Source organism: Narcine bancroftii, chromosome 13, assembly GCF_036971445.1.
Source record: "Narcine bancroftii isolate sNarBan1 chromosome 13, sNarBan1.hap1, whole genome shotgun sequence".
NCBI lineage: Eukaryota > Metazoa > Chordata > Chondrichthyes > Torpediniformes > Narcinidae > Narcine > Narcine bancroftii.
This window is the reverse complement of record NC_091481.1, coordinates 81,169,378-81,187,533: the sequence shown is the minus strand read 5'-3', so window position 1 is coordinate 81,187,533 and position 18,156 is coordinate 81,169,378. Positions and strand designations below refer to the sequence as shown.

The following is an 18,156-nucleotide window of genomic DNA, read 5'->3' as shown; positions in this document are numbered from 1 at the left end:
CCTTCCCTACCTCACAGCCATAACCCTCGATTTTTCTTGTTTCCAAGTCAAGACAAGTTTATTATCATCTGATTGTGCCGATGAAAAAGCGTTCTCCGGCTCTCAGTGCCAAACGCACAGACACACAACCAGACATAACACACATACAGGCAAACAATTCATAAACAGGACAAGTATTTCATCCATCCAAATAAATAAATATTGTTTCATGAATATGAGAGTCTCGGAAGGTCGGTGTGAACACTTCCTTTGCTTGTTCGGCGTTCTCACTGCCTGTGGGAAGAACCTGTTCCTCAGCTTGGTGGTACTGGCTCTCATCCTCCTGTATCTCTTTCCCCGATGGGAGCAGCTGAAAGATGCTGTGTGCAGAGGTGGAAGGGTTCCTCAATGAATTTGTGCATCCATCTGCCTGTCTTTGACTCTTTCCGAATGTCCCTATTGTGCCAGCCACCACTCTCTGCACAAAAGAAACCCACCTCTGATACTTTCTCTGAACATTCCTCCCCTCACCTTAAGCAGGTGTCCTCTGGTTTTGAATAGCAAATCTCAAACACAGTTATTTTCTGTCCAATCGAGGTTGTGGGGGCGAGAGGGCGAGAGGGAGGGGGGAAGAATGTCTGATTGGGGAGGAGAGGTTGGTTTAGTATTTTAGCGCCTCTTCCAAGACAGGGGGGAGGTGAGGATGGAGGGGAAGGTTGGGGACTGGGCTCCGTGCTGACTGACTGTATAATTCTACCTTTAACCTAAAAATCTGAGACTATCAGTCATTCAATGATAGATCTTGGCAAAGAATTCCAAACGTTCTCAACTCCATGGGCGAAGATCACTGCTCCCTCGGCACTGTGCGCACGCATGCATGTTTTCCAAGCAGCGCCCATCATGGGCCCACAAAAAGGGTTAGTGACCTAACATTACATAATAATTGATAATTATACTTATTGGAAATAATAACTGTTTCTATTAACTAGTTAGTCAGTTAAGCAAGTAGTTAATCATACTTGCAGTATGGTAAAACATGCCAAACAAGCCATGAGAGATCAGCTGGGCTAAAGTTATCTTCAAACAATTTCAGGTTTGCATTTGCAGAAGCGTTCAGTGCGGACAGGCCTTCGTCGCTGGGGGAAAAAAAATTCCACGACCTCAGATTTGTCGCGCTCACTGACCACTAAACATTACAGGGAGCATCGGCGAGTATAGATCTCCCCAACAGTCCGAAGTGGGGTTCGAATCCGGCGCTGACCGCAAGGAGCTTGTTCGTCCACCCCGTGTCTGTGTGGCTTGTGGGACGGAAGGCCCTGTGTGCCTAAATTTAAAATTTAAAATTGTATGCCACACCATTATTGCAAAGCACCTCCCTCCAGTCCCATGACAATAAGCCAATCTTGTTCTTGCATTTTCATCTTTCCTGATGGTTTGATTGTATTACCATTCCCCTGCACTCAGATACAGTTCCTGCATTTCACAAAGCATTGACACTTTGATTACACTCTCCTGGGCATCCTTGGATATTGTTCAGAGTATCGAATTGTTTGACAAAAGAATATAAGATAAAGGCCTTGACCCTTGATGCACTGAATGAAAAGCAGAGCAGAAACTTGGTAAATTGTTGCCCTGATGAAGTGATTCTGTGCAATCACACTGTAAACCCTTTCAAGTGACCCAACCCCACCCCCACTTTGTGTAAAGCCGCAGATTATCACCCCCCCCCCCACTTCGTGGTAAGCTGCAGATTATCAACCCCTTGTAAATACCTACATACCTGAATGTGCCCAGAGTGCCTCGGAGGCACCGATGCCAACCCTCCTCGTCCCCTGCCCAGCTACCTGACAACCCCCTACCCCAGGGGCAGGGGCAGGGGCAGTCTGAGGGGGCTGTCGGGGTAGGGGTGGCTGGCGGGGGATGTCGGGGAGGGGGCGGCCGGGGTGCGCTGCGAAAGCCCGTCTGGCCACTCCGGCACTTCACTGGGCACTTCGGTCTTCGGGGCCACTCACTGCAGCTCAAACTGCGGCACAGTAATGGCGGCCTTCCCTACCCATAATCCCCCGTGCAGCTGGAACTGTTTTGGGAAACACAGAGCAGTTCCACCTGCGTGGGGGAATATAGGTGGGGAAGACAGCCATTGCTATGCCACATATTTATGATGCGTGGCGCTGCGGCACCAGTCGCCCTGCCTCCATCAGATCCGGAAGGCGCTACAAGGCACCTCTGGATATGAATGGGATGGTGTCTGAAAGGTGAGTCCTTAGTTTTCAATCTGCTCCTGTCACCAGCCGCAAGGCAAAGGGTTCACCTGAAATGGCCTCGTGAGTCACCCCAGTCACCCTTTTCAAATGGGTTATGCCAGAGCTTCGGACTGGATGTTGCGGCTCAGGGACTGGAGCAGGGCTGGAACCCAGGACCAGGAAGGTGGGAAGCAAGCCTGAGATTCACTGGGCTGCAACTCTCGACAACGGCAAGGCAGCAACCAGCGGAAATCAACCTCAGGAGAGAAGCGTGAAAGTCTGCCAATGCAGTGATTGAAGTAAAAGCACAACGCTGGAGAAACTCAGCCGGTCAAGCAGTGTAAAGATACATAACTAATGTTTACACAACCACTCCCTCTTCTCTATCCCTGCCCCCTTTTCTCTCACTCTCTGCCCCCTTCCCTCTTTATTCTCATCCCTGTTTTCTCCTGTGCCCTCCCTCCCTCATCCACCTATTAACTCCTGCCTGTTGGACCGTGCTCCGCCCCTTACCCCCCCAATTTTGTTCAGGTGCCTGTCTACCTATTGCTCACACCTTGAAGAAGGGCTCAAGCCCCAAACTCTCTTTGCTATCTTTGCTATATACAGGACGGTGATTGACCTGCTGAGTTTCTCCAGCGCTGCCGAACAATTTTCACGTTTACTTAGTCAATAAGTACTGACCAAATATATTTGCTTGAATTTTTGTGTGAGGCATTTTCTATGATAAGTAGACCATGGAGTTAACCATGGAGTTAACATTGTTTGGGGCAGCACCGTTGCACTTTATTCTATGTCTAGCCTGTATTGTTCCTGCCCTGGGAGTGATTGACAGGCCAGTGGAGTGACAGCTTTGTTCTGTATCTGCTCCGTCGTCCGCAATAACGTGGGCCTCCCAGTCGAATTCCCCATCCCGCTCCCTTGCTGACATGTCTGCCCATGGTCTCATGCACTGCCAGACTGAGACCACCCGCAAATTGGGGGAGCAGCGCCTCAGCTTCCTGACTGGGCGCCCTCCAACAGGATGACATCAACGTCGACTTCTCTGGTTTTCGTTAAACCCCACCCCCCACCGCTTCACTTCATCCCCCCCCCTACCCCAGCTCAATCTCTCCCTTCTCTGTCTCCTCTTGTAATAAAATCATATCTAATGAACACCTTCTTTTGGTCTGGATTTCTCCCCCAGCCAGCACCGTCTGATTCCTGACTTTCTCTGAGATTTCCTGCTTCGGACTCATTCTGCTTATTTCTTGAAAACGTTGGCAATGTATCTTTGTCTTTTGTGGACTTTCGTGTTTGACTCATCCATATTTTCACTGGGTTGAGAGTGTTGGTTGGGATAGCACAGTGGAGGCATGACTCATTTTTCTAACCCCTGGCCTGGGAATGTTGTATGGCAGAGAGGGCTTTAATCTAAATTGAATTTCTATTTCAGCGCATCACACCTTCAGCTGCTGGGGGGAAATGCCAGCCTTGGCTTTACGAGCACAGCATCTCACCCAATTCTCACTCCCCTACTCAGGGGCTCTCCGCTCTGGTAATTATTTAGTTTCAGTGACAAGCTAGAGGCAAAAGAAAACTGCAGAACTGGCTACCGTAGCGGTTGGCTCAAGGCTGTTACGGCACTGGCGACCAGGGTTTGCATCCGGCGCTGTCGGTCGGGAGTTTGTACATTCTCCTATATATTTGTGGTTCATTGTGACTGGTTGAAGGCGAGCATACTGCGTAAATTTGAACGACTGCACCGGACAACAATTTTTTTTTCAAAAGGGTTGATTCCTGAAAAATAATTGTGGATTCTCATGTGGATGGGGTGGTGAAAAGGCTTTTGGTACGCTGGCCTTAATAAATCACAGCATAGAATATAGGAGCTGGGAGGTGATGTTGAGACTGTTCCAAGCATTGGTGAGGCCAAGTTTGGAAAACTGTGTGCAGTTCTGGTCTCCAAATTATAGGAAGGAAATCAATAAGGTAGAGAGGGTGCAGAGAAGATTTGCTAAAATGTTGCCTGGATCGCAGTATCTAGAATACGGAGAAAGACTGAGTAGACTGGGACTTTATTCATTGGAGCTTAGAAGGTTTCCTCTAGGTGCTCCGGTTTCCTCCCATCCTCCAATGACCCAGTGGGGGTGGGGGGGCTAATAGGTTAATTCGGTGTGATTGGGCGGCATGGTCTTGTGGGGTGAAAGGGCCTGCTTCTGTGCTGTAGGTCTAAATTTAAATGGAAGAAAAGATGGAAATTGCATTAAAATTAGGAAGATTCAGAGGGGTCTCTGGTGCTGCGCTAACTGGTAGGAGAGTCTAGGTGGCACATTTCATTTTGAGTCAACTGGTTAATTGAACAAGGATAATTGAATCTGGAAAGAGAGGGAACACCCCGCAAAGAATGTGGCAGCAGGTGAAAACCCAAAACAAAGTGAATGCTGGGGAGATTCACCAAATCAGGCAGCGTTTGTGGAGGTGGATGAGCTTGTATCAGAACTATGGAGTTTATGACGCAATGGCCGGCTATCTGATATCGGTGATTTTAATATCCGAAGGGCTGCTGTGGTTCCTGAGGGTGTAATGGGGTTCCTCAGGCTGACACTGGGCTTCGGTGAACCAGAGTATAGTTCAGTCGAAATAAATTTTGGGGTGGGGAGACCAATGAGATGTTATCTCCCCACCGGCCAGTTGAAGCTACACTGAGGAACTGATATTATTGGTAATCAGGGATTTGGAAGTTCGCACACAGGTCTGTGCTACACCCCAGCAGACTGAACTCCCTGCTCTAGAATAAGCACAGCTACCTCAAAATTTTTGCTTTAAAGCTTTGGCCAAGTCAACACTTCAGTGGTAACCAGGAGACTTAATCCAAGAGAAAGGATTAAAAGGTGCACTTGCCGCTTTGAAATGAGCAAAAGGGCAGAACACTAATGACTCGTTACCTTGTTTACTGGCCACTGTCTCTAGTACAATTTCTGTCCGGCAGCTCCTACATATTTATGGTTCATTGTGACTGAAGGAGAGCATACTGCGTAAATTTGAACAATTGCACTGGACAACAATTTTTTTTCGAAAGGGTTGTTTCCTGAAAAATAATTGTGGATTCTCATGTAGATAGGGTGGCGAAGAAGGCTTTTGGCACACTGGCCTTCAGAGCATAGAGTATAGGAGCTGGGAGGTGATGTTGAGACTGTTTAAGACATTGGTGAGGCCAGGTTTGGAATATTGTGTTGCAGTTCTGCTCTCCAAATTATAGGAAGGAAATCAATAAGGTAGAGAGGGTGCAGAGAAGATTTACTAAAATGTTGCCTGGATTGCAGTATCTAGAATACAGAGAAAGATTGAGTAGACTGGGACTTTATTCATTGCAGCGTTGAGGGGGGATTTGATAGAGGTATTTAAAATTATGAGGGGGATAGAGTAGATGTGAATAGGCTCTTCCCCTTGAGGGTAGGGGAGATTTGGAACGAGGGTTCCAAAGGGTTAGGGGGCAGAACTTTAGAAGTAATATAAGAGGAAGCTTCTTCACTCAGAGAGTGGTGGCTGAGAGGAATGACCTTCTGGAAGAGGTGGTTGCAACAGGGTCAGTTTTGTCATTTAAGAGAAGGTTGGATAGGTGCATGGATGTGAGGGGGTTGGAGGGTTAAGGACAGGGAGCAGGGACTCGTGAAGTTCACTTAAATTGGTGCGGGCTAGAGGTGCCGCGATGGCCTGTTTCCTTACTGTAATTGTTATATGGTTATATTATGATAGACAACTTCAAGGAGAACTCAAACGTACTTTCAGATTTGCTGTATCACGGAGGAAGTCGGAGAAGCATTGAATGAACAGTTATTGAATTTAGCAAGTTTAATCGCCTCATGATGGTGACTCATTGCGTTAGTTCAACTGCCCTAAAAAATGTTTTGCTGACTTTCATTTGTACTCGGCGTCTGATGTCTCTCGTGTCAGTGTCCAACAGTAGTCGGACAGCGTTCCATTTGCCCTGATGGCTGCAATGTCCCGGTGAACCTTTTCACCCTGTTCGTCCCTGACTGCACCAAGTTCGGCGGGGAAGGAGTCCACGTGTGAATGCAGAAGATGAATTTTCAATGACACGTTGCACTTCACGGTTTGGTACGCTTGAAGTCGACTTATAATAGGAAATCTCAAACGTAGGTTATATTTTTAAAAACCGGTATGCGATAGGAGAATTTAAATATGATTTCCATGATCAACAGCCCAAAATCCATAAAACACATCCAAAAGTGGTCAGGAAGAAAAATCTTCATTGTCCAGTGTTATGATGCTTGACGCATAGATTTTATTTTATTTTAATCTTTCCTGCTTTGTAACAACTTTTCACATTGATATCATTCACTGTCATACAACAGGAACCTCCATTTGTATAGTGCCCTAACTAAAGACTTTATTCTTTCTTGTAATTTTAAAGAGAAATTTTAAAAATCTCTTTTAAATTGGCGCCCATTTATCCTGAAGTTGCGCCCTCTAGACCTAGAATCCCTTACCATCCTTGCCGCATCCACTCTGTCCAGGCCTTTCAGTATTCAAAATGCCTCGATGAGGTCCCCCACTCCTCCGTCTGTACTCCAACGAGTACAGTCAAAGAGCCGACAATCGGGCCTCAATTGCTAACCCTTTCAATCCTGGTATCATTCTCAATTCTTCTCCAACGCCAGCATCTTTTCTCAAATAAGGCACCCATAACTGTTCGCTGTACTCCAAGTGAGGTCTCACCAGTATAGAGTCTCTACGTTATGGCCCTGTTCCTCTAGAAATAAATGCCAACATCCAATTTTGTTGAAGGGTTCCTACCCGAAACGTTGACGCTTCTTTTTCTCCCACTGATGATGTTTGACCCACTCAGTTCCACCAGCTGGTTAAAAGCACAAAATTGCTGGACGAGGAGTTCCTTGAAGAAGGGCTCAGGCCCAAAATTCAAGAATCGAGATTCCTTTATTGTTGAGACAGTGCAATATTACATGGAATTTGCTGCCTTCTTCTGCTGTAAGGCAGACAGGTTCGCCATCGGCAGAAATTGCCTGAAGCACCCCCTACAGACAGAGAGAGAGAGAGAGAGAGAGAGAAAGAGAGAGAGAGAGAGATGTAAAAGAGAGTCCCACCAAGTGTCCACAGATTCTCCTCCAGCGCTGCTGCAGCCCCCCCCCCCCACCCCTGCCATGGCCGCACAGAGTCCAGTCCAAACCATCAGCAGCCTGAGCTCCAGATCCGAACCTCCGAGGGGATTTGAGTAGAGAAACCCTCCTGCAGTTGTACAGGGCCCAGGTGAGACCTCACCTGGAATATTACGTCCAGTTCTGACCCCCAAATTTGAGGAAGGACATACTCGCTGCAGAGGAAGTGCAGTGCAGATTTACAAGGTTGGTTCCTGGGATGGCAGGATTGACATACGCTGAAAGGTTAGGGCTTATATGCCATGGAGTTTAGAAGGATGAAGGGAGACATGATTGAGGTACATAAGATTATCAGGGGGCTAGACGGTGAATTCAGGTTACATGTTCCCAATGTTGGGAGAGATTAAGACTAGAGGCCATCGTTTAAGAATACAGGGAAGGCCCTTTAGGATGGAGATGAGGAGAATTTTTTTTTACCCAGAGAAGTGTGGGTCTGTGTAATGCTTTGCTGCAGAGGGTGGTTGGGGCAGATTCAATGGTTATGTTCAAAAGAGAGTTAGCTAAGGCTCTTGTGAGCAGGGGAGTTAAGAGTTATGGGGATAAGGCAGGGAATGGACACTGATAGAGAATGATCAGCCATGATCTGAAAAACGGCGGTGCTGGCTTGACGGGCCAATTAGCCAACTCCAGCACCTACTGTCTATTGTCTATTGCGATCATTTCCACAAAATGTCGGTTGTCGCAAAATGGCGGCAATGTCCTTTTACCTCCTATGAACGTTGCGTGATGCGCTGCATCCCTCCAGCAGTTCTGTGTTTTACTACAGTCACAGCGCCTGCAGACGTTTGTCTTCCACTCTTCCAGCAGATTGATTTACTTGCAACTGAGGCTATTTCACCTGTTGTCAGACCAGCCCCGTTCTCCACTTACTTCTCTGCAATCTGCCGCATATTTCGGTGGAAAAGACGACCTTCAGATAAGACGAAACCCCAATTTCAGTCCGAATTTCACAGTTTTAGCTCATATCGGTGGTGGTGTAAAATGAACACCCCCCCCCCCCACCGCCAGATTTTGTTTAATGAAATTATCATCATGGAACTCCAGCAAAACAAAGCAAGTTTTAAGTTAAAGGTCTCTAGTGCCAGGAGGAAGATTTATGGTGAGATACTGATGACGAAGCCGACTCACTAATTTCAGACTGGGACCCGTATGATGACAGTGGGAGTCTGGATGTGCTTCCCGAGTTCTTTGCCGAGTTTTTTTTTGCCTCATACAATGAACCTAGTGATTTTCAAGGGTTTTAAATGTGTTTTTTAAAAAATTACAATTCTTTTTATTGATTTAACACCACATTTAATATACCGGTAGCTTAAAAATTTGTTACAGGGTGGGTTATGGAACCAATCAAGTGGTATTTTAAGGTCACTGTTTTTTGTTTCTGGCCTATAGGACGACCCCTTTTTTTGAGGGGGGGTGCTTCAAGTGACATCTTATCTGCCGAATTATACAGTACTCTCTCTTGCCCGTCAACTCCTCCCGTTTCTCCTGCCACCCACTGCTGCTGACCTCGAGCAGCCCTGAATGATTCCAATTAAAATGGCTTTAAATCTGACCCAGCACTCGTTCTATTTTTTGCACACGTGCGGAGATAAAGCTGCAGATGGCCGACCTCCATTCCATTGCAGGTGAAACTCAGAAACACCGCAGTTGCTGAGATTCCGAAATAGAATACCTGCAATTTATGGTCAAAAACCCACGTGCAAGGTTCAGATGCGCCAACTTTCTTACTTGCTGCAGCCAAACAGGTGCGCGGGACACTCGGACTTCAATAATACACCTTTAAATGGCCCTAAGCGCAAGGCAGAGAAAAAGGAGATACTGTACGTTTCCGGTTATCTGAAATCCAGTTAGCCGAAAAGTTCACTTATCCGAACACGTGTCGAAAACAAAATTTCACCCGACGTGCTCATGTGGGGCTCAGACGTGCTGTTAGCGCCATTTTGAATCCAGCGGTGCTCTTGTGTATTGTTTTAAGCATATGACCATTACAGCACGGAAACAGGCCATCTCGGCCCCTCTAGTCCGCACCAATTTAAGTGATCTCCTCTAGTCCCACCTACCCTGCCCATTACCCTCCAGTCCCCTCACATCCAACCTTCTCTTAAATGACAAAACTGACCCTTCTTCCTCTCTGAGTGAAGAAGCTTCTTCTCATGTTATGTCTAAATGTCTAAATTTTTGCCCCCTAACCCTTATTTATGACCCCTTGTTCCAATCTCACCTACCCTCAGAATTAAACATTTTTTATGCTTGAAAAGCCTTCCGTTGTTTGTTATTGTTTGACCGTGGATACAGGTATTCTGTTGATGTTACTGGGTGGCTGAAAGCCATTATTCCATTGTCCGAAACATCCAGTTAACCGAAAAACGTCCGGTCCCAAGCTTTATGGATAACCGGAAACGTACTGTAATAATAAAAATCGAAGGATATTTATCAAATAGAAACAGGAGGTGTTGGTAAAAAAAAAGGAGTCTGGGACGCCTTTGGAGAGGGAAACGGTTAATATTTCACCTCCTGGATTCTTTGTCAGCCCTGGACTGCATTCAAGAGATGAGGTTCTGGGGAACTGGAGCTGAGGCCACAGCCGGATCTCATTGAATGGCAGAACAGGCTTTATGGGCAAAATGGCCAACACCTGCTCCTATTTCTTCTGCTCTTGTTTCCTTTCTGCATCTCCTCCGATGAATTGAGATCTTTCTTAAAGTGGACACTAACACAAACCAATCAGATCTTGTTTTAGCATTCACCTGCCATCTTCGAAACCTGCAGGTCCTCTGCTCCTACGTCCAACATGGAATTGCTCTGTTCACTACTCTTCGCCTTCCTTCACTTTTACTGCATGAAACGGCACTGAAATATTGCTCTCCTCGGAGTTAGAGTATGTCCCTGCGCATCCAGGGCTGAGGTCACATGCCCTAAGAATATCCATTACAAACCTGATCACCCTGCATGCCTGGGAGTGCATTTTGTTGTGAGGTCAGGTTACTGAGTTATTTTTTTCATGTTTTGTGCTCTCTGAGTGTCAGGTGCGATTCACCAGCTGGGTTGAAGGGGCAAGGAAAAAGCTGGCTCTGGTGAGGAGGCAACAGGTGCATTTCCGCAGCGCCCTTCTCAAAGCATTTTACAGCCAACACAAGTCTCCGTGAAGTGCAGTTTCTGCTGTCCTGTGGGAAAACGCCTTCACATTGCACACAGCATGATCCCATAAAAAGTCTGGGGCGGCCTGGTTGGCGTAGCGGCTAGCCCAACGCCTTTACAGCACCAGCGATCAGGACTGCGCTGTCTGTAAAGAGTTTCTATGTTCTCACCAGGCCTGCGTGGGTTTTTCCCAGGGTCTCTGGTTTCCTCCCACCATTCAAAATGTACCGGGGGTGTAGGTTAATGGGGTGTAATTGGGTGGCATGGACTCGTGAGCTGGAATGTTGTAGGTCTAAATTTTTTTTAAAATTAAAATGTCCTTTACAATATCGAGGGAGGCATTTCAGTCCACTGAATCATACTGGTTGGTAGCAACCCTGTTGATCTCTTATTTCTCCGTTACCATTCTCTCTGACTCATCCGTCAACTCCTTCCTCATCCTGCTGCCTACCACCCTCGTCAGTGGCCAATTTACCTACTAGCACACACATCGTTGGGACGTGGGAGGAAAGTAGAGCATCCAGGGGAAGGCCATGGGGCAGAGAGAGAGAGCTTGCAAGCTGCCCTTGCCCGTATACACGCACACACTCACACACACACACACACACACACACACACACACACACACACACACACACACACACACACACACACACACACACACACACACACACACACACACACAGCACAAGGATTTTATTTCCTGCACTCCCCTCTCCTCTTTCTCATCCCACTGTCAAATTTTGGAGAGAATTGTATCCCGGGGATCAACACAGTGAAACAATTTGTAATCCTGTCATAAATATATGCCCTTCTGATCATGCCCAAATTTAATTGCCCCATAATCAGTTGTTGGGTTTTCAACTATCTGAGGCCTGAGGTTTTGAAACCCACTCGCCACCCACACCTATCCCCTGCCCACCTCTTTTACAATCTTCTTTAATACCTGCCGTTAACCAGAAAATCTCCTCAATGCAATTAACCATTGGGTGACTATTCTTTTTGGGATGTTTGCCTTCATCACTACTGTTGCTGCACTGTGGGGACCACCTACGCTAGTGGCCCATGTTCAATCATGAACATCGGCACTCTCTGTGTGGAGTTTGCACCTTCTTCCCATGGGATTCCCCCTCCCCCACCCAGATGCTCTGGTATCCTCCTACATTCCCAAAAACAGGTGAATCGAAAGGTTAATTGATTGCAGTAAATTGCCCCTGGTGTTGAAGTGTGGGGTGGAGTTGATGGGAAAGTGGAAAGAATGGGGTGGGGGGGGGGGTATAGGATTGGTATGTGGACTAGTTTGAACAGACTGAACATAAAAGCACTTGTGAATCTGCAGCGGGGTCATCTCTACTGCCTCCGGTGCTCGAGTCGTGGTCTCGCTGGGTGCAGACTGGGAGATCACTTCATTAGTACCTCGGCTCTGCCCTCCACAATTGCGTGGATCTCCCCTTCAATTCATTGACCCGTTCCCTTGCTGGCACGTCTGCCCATAGTCTGGTGCATGGCCAGACTGAGACCATCTGCAAATTGGCAAAACAACACCTCATCTTCCGTCTGGGCACCCTCCAAATGGATGGCTTTAACATCGACCTCCAGTTTCCATTAAATCCCCCAACCCCTTTCTTCCCCCTGCTGCCATTCCTCCAGCCTCTCTCTCTCTCTCTCTCTCTCTCTCTCTCTCTCTCTCTCTCTCTCTCTCTCTCTCTCACGCTCTCTCTCTCACGCTCTCTCTCTTTCTGTTTCCTTTCACAGAGTCAATCAACACCTTCTGTTGGTCCATACTCCTTCTTCATCCTGTCTTCAGTCTTTATTCTGATGCCTTCCCATCCTTTGCTTATACCTTGAAGAAGTGTTCAGGGCTCAGGGCTGAAACGTCGGTAATATATCTTTACCTCCTGCGAGACTGGCTGAGTTCCTCCACCATTTCTGTCTCTTTTCGCTACAATCACAGCATCTGGAGACTTGCATGTTTCGCTCCTCGTAGAATGACTGGGCTCCCTTTCACCACCCAAGTCAGAAGTGAGGGAGCACTCTCCACACATCTGGCTGAGAGCAAGGGGCCCAACATTCAGAAGTTAGGAGAAAGCAGGCCATTTGATTGACATCCTGGAACACTCCCTCCCACTACCAGGGAACTGTTGAATTCCAAACCATTACGTTCACCAGGATGCTATCTCGACAAGCCAACCCATACTTAACCCACAACATTTGCTCTCCAAGAGCCCCAAACCCACCCTCCTCCTAGTGAGAAGGGCAGCAGGTTCATGGGAACATCTTCCTGATCCTACTGACACAAAAACAAAATCCTTGCTCCATTATTATCACCGAGAGCAAATCCTCAAGTTCTCCCCATCCGTCTTTATGGCCGTGGTCCCCTTGGGACAATGTTTAAGGACTCCCTTTCTTGTGAAGCCGTCACGCTCTGGCTTCTTCCATATTTTCCTGGCTTTGGAGGCGATGCAGAGGAGGTTCATCAGGTTGATTCCAGAGATGGTGGGGGGGGGGGGGGGTGGTGGTTTGTCCTATGAGGAGACATTGAGTCGTCTGGGATTGTAGTTACCGAAATTTAGAAGAATGGGAGGGAATCTTATAGAAATGTATAAAATGATGAAAGGCAGAGATAAGATAGAGGTAGGTATCGGTGGGAGAGACCAGAACTCGGGGACATTGCCTCAAGATCTACCGTAGGACGGAGATGAGGAGGAACTGCTTTTCCCAGAGGGTGGTAAATCTGTAGAATTCGCTTCCTATTGAAGCCCTGGAGGCGACCACAGTAAATATATTTAAGACAAGGTTGGATAGATTTTTAGATAGTGGTGGAATTATAGTAAAAAGGCAGGTGGATGGAGATGAGCCCATCATCAGATCGGCCATGATCTCAATGAATGGTGGAACAGGCTCGACGGGCTGGATGGCCGACTCCCGCTCCTACTTCTTATGTTCTCTCCTATTGACTATATGTGAAAGGAAAACAAGGATTTTACTTAAATGTGCTGTAGCCCTCCCCCCTCCCCCAGATCCCTGTTGAGAATGGCTGGTTTCGAGGATCTTCACTGGAGGGATGGAGCAGTTTGAAAAGGCAGTGAGGTTAGGTTACTCAGTTATTTGTGCTTTCTGAGCATCAGGTGTGATTCACCAGTTGGGTTGAAAGGGCAAGGGTAATGCTGGCTAAGGAGAGGAGGCATTTCCTTAGCGCCCTTCTCAAAGGGCAATCAGAGATGGGCTACCTCCCCACCTCCCAAGACACGAATCAATAAAGCAAGAAGAATCATTCGTACCCCACCTCACCTACCCCGAGTGGTAAAAGACAAGGAAGGACATCTTGCTATTCTGATGGGCCCCAAACCAAACCTTCCTAGTGAAGCAACACCTCTCTTGGGAATCTGCAGGAGTCATCTACGGTCTCCTCTACCTGATTATGTGTCTGCATGACCTTGCATCGTGGACCGGAGAACGCTGTTTCATGGGGTTGTACTTGCACTCATCTTCCCCTTGGCACCTACCCCTGTGACCGCAGGAGATGCCCCAGTGGCGCCCACACCCCCATTTGGGGCCCCAGACAGTCCTTCCAAGTGAAGCCACATTCCCAGCGGGGGTTGTCCACTACATCCGGCGCTTCTGCTGTGGTCTCCTCTGCATCGGGGAAACCAGACGCAGGACTGGGAGAGCACCTTGATGAGCACCTCGGCTCGGTCCGCTCCAATAGCGGGGGCCTTCCGCTGGCCAACCATTAAGAAAACATCTCTGTTGAACTCCATTGTGATGCGGCGTAAGGTGATGGCGACAGAGCCCATGTGAGCCCCCTAACAGTGAACGAATGAATCTTAGGCATCATGTTTACATAATGGGTGTAGCTGCTAATACTCTCTGGGCAGGGAATCAAATTTTCCCGACTTAAGTAAGCTGAAACATAAACTTGAGCCACAATATAGCACATTCCTCCTGGAAAGCCTTAAAGCTAATAGCATTAATATTGATTTTTAAAAATTTGAGCTAACTCCCGCCCATCTGATTTCATCTCTTCTTTTTCTACTCCTTTGCCTTTATTGAAACTAAAGCATTTTCTGTCTTTACATGATACCTCTCTGCTCCTTCCAAATCTATCTAAGCCTCATAACCATCAATGCCACCATGTTGCTTCTGTTCCAGGAACCTCAGAGTAAAAATGTTTGTCCCGCAGATCGTCTAACTAATTTTAAATTTTCTTTCCCCTTCCCCCTTCCGCGTGGTTTCTCCATCTCCTGGTCTCTCCATCCTCCATATTTACAAAAGCACGAGAGGAATAGATTGAGTCAGTGCCCAGAGTGGAGGAATCAGTAACCAGGTGAAGGGGGAGGGACTCAGCAGGAACCTGAGGCGGGAAACTTTTTTTTAAAATAACCCTGAGGGCAGCAGGGGTATGAAACGGGGTGACCGATGGTTGAGGCCGGTGCTGTTGCAACGCATAAGAAACATTTGGATGGATAGGATGGGTTTTGAGGGATTAGGCGGGTGGGACATTGTGGTCGGCATGGGCAAGACAGGCCAAAGGGCCTCTTTCCAGCAACTCTGACTTTGTGACCTGTCCTCTGAGACCCAGGTTCTTTTTCCCCTTTTATATCTAAATTTACCTATTCTATCTAATTTACAGTCCAGTAACAGGCCCTTCCGGCCCATGAGCCCGTGCCGCTTGATTAAGCCAAATTAACCTACAGCCTTTGTATGTTTTGAATGGTGGAGAGCACTCTGAGGAAACCCACGCAGACATGGGGATAACGTGAAAACTCCTTACAGACAGTGTTGGATTTGAACCCGGGTCGCTGGCGCTGTAACAGCAATGCACTAGTGTGATAGTACAGATTCTATCACCATTGTGTCTATGTACAGATGGTCGTGTAGGATGACTGTGATTGGCTGAGAGTGTAGCCCCCCCTACTGGCAGGTCTGAAAGGATTGCTCCTAGCCAGACCAGGTCATTCGGGACTGGTCGACCTACTTGTGATAGGCTCCAGTCTTTTAGTTAATAAAAGCCTTGGTTTGGATCAACAAGCCTTTGGTTCTTTCAACGCACATTACAACTAGGTCCTAGTCTTGATAAAGGGTTCAGACCCGAAATGCTGACTGACCATTTCTACCCATGGATGCCATCGACCCGCTGATTTCCTCCAAAAGCTCTCTGATTTGTCAAATTCTCTGCCCTGTTCTCCTGTGTTAATGTTCACACTTTACTCTCAGTCCCAGCCCATACCTGCCAGACTATCCCAGGACATCCCGGTTGCAACACAGAAGTATCCCAAACAGCCCAGTGGAAATCCTCCTGAATACCACAAAGCTCCTTGTGGGCTTTTTTATCAGATCACACTCATGTGCATCCCTCACTTAAGGGAGCGAAGCTGTTGAGATTCCACAGGTAAAGGTGTAGACTCTATGGGACATAAGATGGACGGGAGAGGAAGCGAGATCAGCTCTTCAAGACTGTTCAAAGCCAAGGTGAAATGCGAAAGTCAGCTGTAGTAAAAATGTATAGAAAAGTAGGAGGAACTCAGCTGGTCTCATAGCGTCCATAGGAGGTAAAGATAGATTGGAGACGTTTCGGGCCTGAGACCTTCTTCAAGGTAAAAGCAAGGAACAGGAATGCCCAGGAAAGAGATAACACTGGGGGAGGAGGCCAGACCAACAAATATGATAAGAGGTGAGAATTGATTTTGTCTGTATGAAAGGAGACAGAGGGAAAAGGGAGAGAGACGAGGCTGGGGAAAGGTGACAGGGATAGAAGGGGGGCGGGGTAATGAAAGTTGATGTTAATGCCATCCGATTGGAAGGTGTCCTCACGGAAGATGAGGTGTTGTTTCTCCAACTTGCTGGTGGTCTCAGTCTAGCGGTGCACTGGGGTCGAGAATTCCAAAGATCGCGACAGATGGGAGTGTTGGTCAAGGCCCCGGGTTTTGAGTGGTGGGGGGGTGGTGGGGGGGAGACCTATGTGAGGAGCTGGCAATGGGGAAATCGCATGTTGGTACACTAAAGTGGTCAAGCAACTCAGCAGGTCGACCGCCGGTTGCTTTTCCAGGGTTGCAGAGTGACCTGCTCAGTTTCTCCAACATTTCTGTGCACTGTGTTCCCTTCCAATACATAATCCTCTCTCAGAGGTGGAGAGAGAACTGGTGTTTAATTGTAAGGTTCTGCCACAGTTGGAGGCAAGCAGAGGGTGAGAGCAAGAGAGAATATAAAAGTCAGGTGGGGAAGAGAGAATTTAATTTTTAATTTAAATTAGGCACACAGCACCGTAATGGGCCATTTCGCCCCACGAGCCCGTGCCGCCTAATTTACACCCAATTGACCTACACCCCCCAGTATGTTTCGAGCGGTGGGAGGAAACTGGAGCACCCCCATCCTGTGGAAAACCCATGCGGACACAGGGAGAGTGTACAAACTCCTTATGGACAGTGAAGGGGTTTTAATGCCCGGTCCCAATCGCTGGTGCTGTAATGTAAAGGGGTCGCGCTGCTATGCCAACCGAGCTGGCCAAAAAGAGAGCAAGAGAGAGGGAGAAAGGGAAGAGAGAGAGAGGGATGAAAGAGAAAGAGAGGAGAGAGAGAGGAAAGAGGGAGAGAGAAAAAGGCAGCAAGTTAGATGTCAAGAAAGAAATAGTGAGAAGCAGGAGGTAGAGATAGAGAGAGGGACACTGAAAGCGATCACACATAAGCACAAACCCATTTGCCTTTAGCACCACAATTAAAATTACCCGCTCAATTCCTTTACACCTCTTCTTTCTCCCCTTCCCACTCTCCACCCCCTTCCCAGACACATTAAGAAGAAAATGACAACCTTCACAGCAGGCTCTCCCCGTCGGTCTCAGCGATGCTCCCCGCCCGGTCAATCACGCTTCAGAGGCGATCGAAGAAAGAACTTCCGATCCTTCCAGAACGTCCCCCTCTCCAGTCTCCCACTGCGGGGGTTAAACACGGCGTCTTCAGGTGGCGAGCCCTGGAGCAGTCCGGTTTCGAACGGAATTGTGAAGCTTTCAAAATGTTCTCTTTGCAAGCAAAAAAATCACTCTCGAATCCTGAATCAAACTTGACATTTTCCATCCGTTTAGTTAATGGGTGATACAAACTCTAACATACTGAGTGCTCTAATTTAATTTATGTTGAACTGATGTAATAATCCAAGCCCACAGGTCAGATTCACTTGCTTTATGAACTCTGCAAATAAGACTGCATTGTCTGAACTGAACAAGGTAGCCGGTCGAGTTTTTCTTTCTATTTTCCTTCTCTGTCACTTTTACTCTCTCTCCTCTCTCTCCTCTCTCTCTCTCTCTCTCTCCTCGCCTTGAAGCCAATTGAGACAATCAGACGCAAAAGGACGGTTCCCTGTGGCCAAGCTGTTGTGCAGCATTTAAAAGGGTACTGTCAAGTTGGTTCAATGGACACTGTGGAACAGGAAGTGGTTTATAAAAGAGCTCGAGGCGTGCAGTAAGCATTTCTTAAGGTCTCTGGGATTCATCAGTTGAAGAGAAATAATTAACTCACTCCTACCCGTGTGTTTTTATTTGAGCTGCAACTGCACTTTTCAATCCTGTAGGTGTGCGCAGAGATTTTTTTTACCTTAGAAGCAATAGATAACATTTTTAAAAT

The 18,156-nt window shown here is 47.4% G+C and overlaps 1 protein-coding gene and 1 long non-coding RNA gene across 6 annotated transcripts in view; one reads left to right on the top strand and one right to left on the bottom strand.

Moving 5' to 3' along the window:
- Window positions 1-18,156, bottom strand: part of gpr4 (G protein-coupled receptor 4) — a 113,768-nt gene that overhangs the window by 40,033 nt on the left and 55,579 nt on the right. For 3 of the 5 annotated variants that reach the window (XM_069909103.1, XM_069909104.1, XM_069909102.1), the window contains exon 1: window positions 17,348-17,956. The exons of 1 other annotated variant lie outside the window; for it this stretch is intronic. The gene's annotated coding sequence lies outside the window, so the exon portion shown is untranslated. Of the gene's footprint in view, window positions 1-8,109; window positions 8,313-17,347; window positions 17,957-18,156 lie in introns of those variants that run through there. One more of the 5 variants, XM_069909106.1, reaches the window with a different exon arrangement.
- The window catches only part of LOC138748612 (uncharacterized), a 32,599-nt gene that overhangs the window by 11,508 nt on the left and 2,935 nt on the right, over window positions 1-18,156 (top strand). Inside the window, exon 2 of the long non-coding RNA XR_011348187.1 lies at window positions 779-896. This is a non-coding gene — a long non-coding RNA (uncharacterized lncRNA). The remainder of the gene's footprint in view (window positions 1-778; window positions 897-18,156) is intronic.